This window comes from Arachis hypogaea, chromosome 19, assembly GCF_003086295.3.
Source record: "Arachis hypogaea cultivar Tifrunner chromosome 19, arahy.Tifrunner.gnm2.J5K5, whole genome shotgun sequence".
Taxonomy (NCBI): domain Eukaryota; kingdom Viridiplantae; phylum Streptophyta; class Magnoliopsida; order Fabales; family Fabaceae; genus Arachis; species Arachis hypogaea.
In genome coordinates, this window is record NC_092054.1 from 71,422,967 (window position 1) to 71,430,275 (window position 7,309).

General features: G+C 38.3%; 1 non-coding gene across 1 annotated transcript; it reads right to left on the reverse strand.

Moving 5' to 3' along the window:
• Window positions 1-3,929: 3,929 nt before the first annotated feature.
• LOC112781137 (small nucleolar RNA R71) lies at window positions 3,930-4,037 on the reverse strand. Its single transcript, XR_003191931.1, has one exon. It is a non-coding gene; the product is annotated as a small nucleolar RNA R71 (small nucleolar RNA).
• Window positions 4,038-7,309: the final 3,272 nt, after the last annotated feature.

The window sequence follows — 7,309 nt, forward strand, 5'->3', positions numbered from 1 at the left end:
TCAAAATGGATATTCTGGAGCTACATAACTCAAAATGTCACGCTTCCAATTGCGTTGAAAAGTAGACATCCAGGGCTTTCCAGAAATATATAATAGTCCATACTTTGGCTAAGAATAGATGATGCAAACTGGCGTTCAACGCCAGCTCTCTGCCTAATTCTGGCGTCCAGCGCCAGAAAAGGATCCAAAACCAGAGTTGAACGCCCAAACTGGCACAAATGCTGGCGTTCAACTCCAAGAAGGACCTCTACACGTGCAACACTCAAGCTCAGCCCAAGCACACACCAAGTGGACCCCGGAAGTGGATTTATGCATCAATTACTTATTTCTGTAAACCCTAGTGACTAGTTTATTATAAATAGGACCTTTTACTATTGTATTAGACATCTTTGGATTGTATTTTTGATCCTGTGATCACGTTTTGGGGTCTGGCCATCCCGGCCGTGCCTGGACCTTTCACTTATGTAATTTTAACGGTAGAGTTTCTACACTCCATAGATTAAGGTGTAGAGCTCTGCTGTTCCTCAAAGATTAATGCAAAGTACTACTGTTTTCTATTCAATTCATCTTATTTCGCTTCCAAGATATTCATTCGCACTTCAACCTGAATGTGATGAACGTGACAATCATCATCATTCCCTATGAACGCGTGCCTGACAACCACTTCCGTTCTACCTTCGACTGAATGAGTATCTCTTAGATCTCTTAATCAGAATCTTCGTGGTGTAAGCTAGAATGATGGTGGCATTCAAGAGAATCCGGAAGGTCTAAACCTTGTCTGTGGTATTCCGAGTAGGATTCAATGATTGAATGACTGTGACGAGCTTCAAACTCGCGATTGCCGGGCGTAGTGACAGACGCAAAAGGATAGTAAATCCTATTCCAGCATGATCGAGAACCGACAGATGAATAGCCGTGCCGTGACAGGGTGCGTTGACCATGTTCCCTGAGAGGATAGGATGAAACCATTGACAAGGGTGATGCCTCCAGACGATTAGCCATGCCGTGACAGGGCATTTGGATCATTTTCCCGAGAGAAGACCGAAAGTAGCCATTGACAATGGTGATGTATCACATAAAGCCAGCCATGGAAAGGAGTAAGACTGATTGGATGAAGATAGCAGGAAAGCAGAGGTTCAGAGGAACGAAAGCATCTCTATTCGCTTATCTGAAATTCTCTGCCTGACTGAGATTTACAAGGTGACCATAGCTTGCTTCATACCAACAATCTCCGTGGGATTCGACCCTTACTCACGTAAGGTATTACTTGGACGACCCAGTGCACTTGCTGGTTAGTTGTGCAAAGTTGTGAACCATGGTATTGGCATCATGTTTTTGGCGCCATTACCAGGGAAAGAAAGAGCGATGAATTTTACATAATTAAAGTGTAATCACAATTTCTGCGCACCAAGTTTTTGGCGCCGTTGCCGGGGATTGTTTGAGTTTTCGGCAAGCTTTTGGTCCGGTAACATCAGTGCCAAGTTTGATCCGGCAACAGCACCAAGTTTTTGGTGCCGTTGCCGGGGATTGTTCGAGTTTGGACAACTGACAGTTCATCTTGTTGCTCGGATTAGGTAATTTTCTTTTTGTTGTCTTTTAAAAAATTTTTCAAAAATATTTCAAAATTTTCTCACCTGTTTTCGAAAAAAAAAAAGTTTTCAAAAATACATTTTTCTTCAGAATTTTTAAGAATGAATTTTAGTGTTCCATGAAGCATGTGAAGCCTGGCTGGCTGTAAAGCCATGTCTTAATTCATTTGGACTGAGGCTTGCAATTTGTTATCAAGAGCAAGCTAGTTGTTGCTAATCCACCTGCTGCTGTTCCTGATTTACATGCTGAAGCTTGGCTGGCCATTGGCGATGTCTAGTGTTTTGGACCGGAGCTTTCATTGAAAGCTTGGCTGGCTAGTGAGCCATGTCTAATTCCTGGACTGAAGCTTTAGACTAAGAATGCAAGATTCCTGGAATTCATATTAAAAATTTTGGAATCCTTCTTTTCCTTTTTCAATTAATTTTCGAAAAATCCAAAAAAATTAGAAAATCATAAAAATAAAAAATATTTCATGTTTCTTGTTTGAGTCTTGAGTCATGTTATAAGTCTGGTGTCAATTGCATGTGCATCTTGCATTTTTTTCGAAAATTCTCATGCATTCATAGTGTTCTTCATGATCTTCAAGTTGTTCTTGGTAAGTCTTCTTGTTTGATCTTTGCATTTGCATGTTTTGTGTATTTTCTTGTTTTTCATATGCATTCTTGAATTCTTAGTGTCTAAGCATTAAAGAATTCTAAGTTTGGTGTCTTTCATGTTTTCTTTGCATTAAAAATTTTTCAAAAATGTGTTCTTGATGTTCATCATGATCTTCATAGTGTTCTTGGTGTTCATCTTGACATTCATAGCATTCTTGCATGCATCACATGTTTTGATCTAAAATTTTCATGCATTGCATAATTTTCATGTTTTTCATTAAAAATTCAAAAATCAAAAAAATATATTTCCCTTTTTCTCTCATCAAATTCGAAAATTGAGTTGACTTTTTCAAATATTTTTAAAATCAAGTTGTTTCCTATGAGTCAAATCAAATTTTCAATTTGAAAATCTTATCCTTTTCAAAATCTTTTTCAAAAATCAAATATTTTTCAAATTTCTTAGTTATTTTCGAATATTCCAAAAATATTTTTCAAAAATCTTTTTCTTATTTTTTTATGTCAAATTTTCGAAAATAACATAATCAATTAATGTTTTGATTCATAAATTTCAAGTTTGTTACTTGCTTGTTAAGAAAGATTCAAACTTGAAGTTCTAGAATCATATCTTGTGATTTCTTGTGAATCAAGTCATTAATTGAGATTTCAAAAATCAAATCTTTTTCAAAAACTAATTTCAATCATATCTTTTCAAAAATGTCTTCTTATCTTACCTTTTTCAAAAAAATTTGATTTCAAAATATCTTTTCTAACTTCCTAACTTCTTATCTTTTCAAAATTTGTTTCAACTAACTAACTAACTTTTTCTTTGTTTCTTATCTTTTTCAAAACTACCTAACTAACTCTCTCTCTTTCTAATTTTCAAAAATATCTTCCCCCTTTTTCAAAAATTTCTTTTTTATTATTTTAATTTTTATTTTCGAAAAAAAACTACTAACCTTTTTCAAAAACTATTTTCAAAAATCACTAACTCCTTTTCAAAAAAATTTATTTTTGAAATTTTCCCTCTCTCATCTTATTCTATTTATTTATTCATCTACTAACATCTCTCCCTCACCCACCAAAAATCCAAACCCTCTCTCTCTCTTTCTGAGTTCAGATTTTTCTCTTCTTCTTTTCTACTAACAATAAGGAACCTCTTTACTGTGACATAGAGGATTCCTCTTCTTTTCTTTTTCTCTTCTCTTTCTTATGAGCAGGGACAGAGAAAAAGGCATTCTTATTGAAGCTGATCCAGAACCTGAAAGGACTCTGAAGAGGAAATTAAGAGAAGCTAAATTACAACAAACCAGAGACAACTTGATTGAAAATTTCGAACAAGTAAAGGAGATGGCAGCCGAACCCAACAACAATGCAAGGAGAATGCTTGGTGACTTTACTGCACCTAATTCCAATTTACATGGAAGAAGCATCTCCATTCCTGCCATTGGAGCAAACAACTCTAAGCTGAAACCTCAATTAGTTTCTCTGATGCAGCAGAACTGCAAGTTTCATGGACTTCCATCTGAAGATCTTTTTCAGTTCTTAACTGAATTCTTGCAGATATGTGATACTGTTAAGACTAATGGAGTAGATCCTGAAGTCTACAGGCTAATGCTTTTCCCTTTTGCTGTAAGAGACAGAGCTAGAGTGTGGTTGGACTCTCAACCCAAAGACAGCCTGAACTCTTGGGATAAGCTGGTCACGGCTTTCTTAGCCAAGTTCTTTCCTCCTCAAAAGCTGAGCAAGCTTAGAGTGGATGTTCAAACCTTCAGACAGAAAGAAGGTGAATCCCTCTATGAAGCTTGGGAAAGATACAAACAGTTGACCAAAAAGTGTCCTTCTGACATGCTTTCAGAATGGACCATCCTGGACATATTCTATGATGGTCTGTCAGAGTTATCTAAGATGTCATTGGATACCTCTGCAGGTGGATCCATTCACCTAAAGAAAACGCCTGCAGAAGCTCAAGAACTCATCGACATGGTTGCAAATAACTAGTTCATGTACACTTCTGAAAAGAATCCTGTGAATAATGGGACGCCTATGAATAAGAGAATTCTTGAGGTTGATACTCTGAATGCCATATTGGCTCAGAATAAAATATTGACTCAGCAAGTTAATATGATCTCTCAGAGTCTTAATAGAATGCAAGCTGCATCCAACAGTACTCAAGAGGCATCTTCTGAAGAAGAAGCTTATGATCCTGAGAACCCTGCAATAGCAGAGGTAAATTACTTAGGTGAACCTTATGGAAACACCTATAACTCATCATGGAGAAATCATCCAAATTTCTCATGGAAGGATCAAAAGCCTCAACAAGGCTTTAATAATGGTGGAAGGAACAGGTTTAACAATAATTAACCCTTTCCATCATCCACTCAGCAACAGACAGAGAATTCTAAGCAGAATCCATCTAGCTTAGCAAATCTAGTCTCTGATCTATCTAAGGCCACTGTGAGTTTCATGAATGAAACAAGGTCTTCCATTAGAAATTTGGAAGCACAAGTGGGCCAGCTGAGTAAAAGAATCACTGAAATCCCTCCTAGTACTCTCCCAAGCAATACAGAAGAGAATCCAAAAGGAGAGTGCAAGGCCATTGACATAAGCACCATGGCCGAACCCAAAGAAGGAGAGGAGGACGTGAATCCCAAGGAGGAAGACCTCCTGGGATGTCCAGTGACCAATAAGGAGCTTCCCTCTGAGGAACCAAAGGACTCTGAGGCTCATCTAGAGACCAAAGAGATTCCATTGAACCTCCTTATGCCCTTCATGAGCTCTGATGAGTATTCCTCTTCTGAAGAGAATGAGGATGTTACTGAAGAGCAAACAGCCAAGTTTCTTGGTGCAATCATGAAGCTGAATGCCAAATTATTTGGCATTGATACTTGGGAAGTTGAACCTCCCTTGTTCATCAATGAACTAAGTGATCTGGATCAACTGACATTGCCTCAGAAGAGACAGGATCCTGGAAAGTTCATAATACCTTGTACCATAGGCACCATGATCTTTAAGGCTCTGTGTGACCTTGGTTCAAGAATAAACCTCATGCCCCTCTCTGTAATAGAGAAACTGGGAATCTATGGGGTGCAAGCTGCTAAAATCTCATTAGAAATGGCAGACAATTCAAGAAAACAGGCTTATGAAAAAGTTGAGGACGTGTTAGTAAAGGTTGAAGGCCTTTACATCCCTGCTGATTTCATAGTCCTGGATACTGGAAAGGAAGAGGATGAATCCATCATCCTAGGAAGACCTTTCCTAGCCACAGCAAGAGCTGTGATTGATGTTGACAGAGGTGAACTAGTCCTTCAATGGAATGAGGACTCCCTTGTGTTTAAAACTCCAGGATTTCCCTCTGCAACCATGAAGAGGAAGCATGAAAAGCTTCTCTCAAAATAGAGTCAACCAGAGCCCCCACAATCAAACTCTAAGTTTGGTGTTGGGAGGCCACAACCAAACTCTAAGTTTGGTGTTGAACTCCCATATCCAAACTCTAAGTTTGGTGTTGGAGAGTCTCAACAATGCTCTGAACATCTGTAAGGCTCCATGAGAGCCCACTGTCAAGCTATTGACATTAAAGAAGCGCTTGTTGGGAGGCAACCCAATTTTTATTTATCTAACTGTATTTTTCTTAGTTATATGTCTTTATAGGTTCATGATCATGTGGAGTCACAAAATAAATATAAAAATTGAAAATGGAATCAAAAACAGCAGAAGAAAAATCACACCCTGGAGGAAGCATCTGCCTGGCATTCAACGCCAGAACAGAGCATGGTTCTGGCGCTGAACGCCCAAAATGGGCACCAACCTGGCGCTGAATGCCCAGAGTTGTGTGCAAGGGTATTTTACATGCCTAATGGGTGCAGGGATGTAAATCCTTGACACCTCATGATCTGTGGACCCCACAGGATCATCTCAGGATCTGTGGACCCCACAAGATCATCTCAGGATCTGTGGTCCCCACAGGATCCCCACCCACCTCACCCTCTCTCTCTCCATTCATGACCATCCCTTCTGTTAACCCTTTACCACTCACATCCATACACCCATTGACCTTCAAAATTCAATATCTCTTCCCCACCCAATCCCACCCATATGGCTGAATACACACCTCCATATCTTCTTCTTCTTCTATTCCTTCTTCTTTTGCTCGAGGGCGAGCAACATTCTAAGTTTGGTGTGGTAAAAGCATAGCTTTTTTTTTTGTTTTTTTCCATAACCATTGACGGCACCTAAGGCCAGAGAAACCTCTAGAAAGAGGAAAGGGAAGACAAAAACTTCCATCAAGGGTCTATAGCTCAGTGGTAGAACATTTGACTGCAAATCAAGAGATCCCTGAGATACCTCAGAGGATACATTTTCTTCCACACAATTTTTAGAAGCAACTAAGGGTGGAACATCACGAGCACTCCATCATCCTTCATGAAATAAGAGAAGATCAAAAAGCAATGAGGGAGGAGCAACAAAGACAAGGAAGAGACATAGAAGAGCTCAAGGACATCATTGGTTCCTCAAGAAGGAAACGCCACCATCACTAAGGTGGATTCATTCCTTGTTCTTATTTCTTCTGTTTTTCATTTTCTATGTTATATGCTTATCTATGTTTGTGTCTTCATTACATGATCATTAGTAGTTAATAACTTTGTCTTAAAGTTATGAATGTCCTATGAATCCATCACCTCTCTTAAATGAAAAATGTTTTAATTCAAAAGAACAAGAAGTACATGAGTTTCAAATTTATCCTTGAACTTAGCTTAATTATATTAATGTGGTGACAATGCTTCTTGTTTTCTGAATGTATGCTTGAACAGTGCATATGTCTTTTGAAGTTGTTGTTTAAGAATGTTAAATATGTTGGCTCTTGAAAGAATGATGACTAGGAGACATGTTATTTGATAATCTGAAAAATCATAAAAATGATTCTTGAAGCAAGAAAAAGCAGCAAAGAACCAAGCTTGCAGAAAAAAAAAGGCGAAAAAAATAGAAAGAAAAAGAAAAAGCAAGCAGAAAAAGCCAAAAGCTCTTAAAACCAAGAGGCAAGAGCAAAAAGCCAATAACCCTTAAAACCAAAAGGCAAGGGAAATAAAAAGGATCCCAAGGCTTTGAGCATCAGTGGATAGGAGGGC